The sequence below is a fragment of the Limulus polyphemus genome, unplaced genomic scaffold (genome assembly GCF_000517525.1).
Source record: "Limulus polyphemus unplaced genomic scaffold, Limulus_polyphemus-2.1.2 Scaffold1471, whole genome shotgun sequence".
NCBI classification, from domain to species: Eukaryota; Metazoa; Arthropoda; class Merostomata; order Xiphosura; family Limulidae; genus Limulus; species Limulus polyphemus.
The window spans coordinates 24,630-25,276 of NW_013667081.1; positions in this window are offsets into that span (position 1 = coordinate 24,630).

Here is a 647-nt window from a genome sequence, read left to right on the forward strand (position 1 = left end):
ACCGGAATTTGGCCTTTGTTGTTCCCAAACGTCATTTTATCAAAATTAACTACACACTTCCTCGGTAGTAAGTAGTCCAACCCTAATATGCATTCGTCTTCAATGTCAGCCAAGTATATGTCGTGTCTGTCCTTTATGCCCATGAGCTCAATAGTTACCCACACTGGTCCCCACAACCTTGCATAATGTCCTGTCACAACACAGAGCTTCTGTATGGTTTCTGGTACTCCTTTGTGATCTAGCACCTTGATACTCACAAGGGTTTGCTGAGATGCAGAATCTATGACAAAGTTGCACTTTTGGCCATCCAGCTTTTCTGTCACGTAGACACTATGTGTGCTTCCCATTTTACACTTAGCTGTTGGGACTTTCACAATGGGGGTTGGTAGGCATCCCTGAACACAAACCACTACAGGTTTCCCCGAGTCTGACTTATTGGCAGTATTATTCTTACACTGAATCTTCATATGTCCTTGCTCTCCACAGTTCCAACAAACTTTTTGGATAGCAGCCTTTCCTGTCATGGCATCTTACCCGGTGTTGAAGTTTCCGGCATTGAGCTTTTTTGGCCTTGGTTTGTTACAGTGCCAGCAAAGTCCCTCAAGAGCTCTGGCCATTGCTTCCTGCATAGTAGAGGGGTGTGCTTG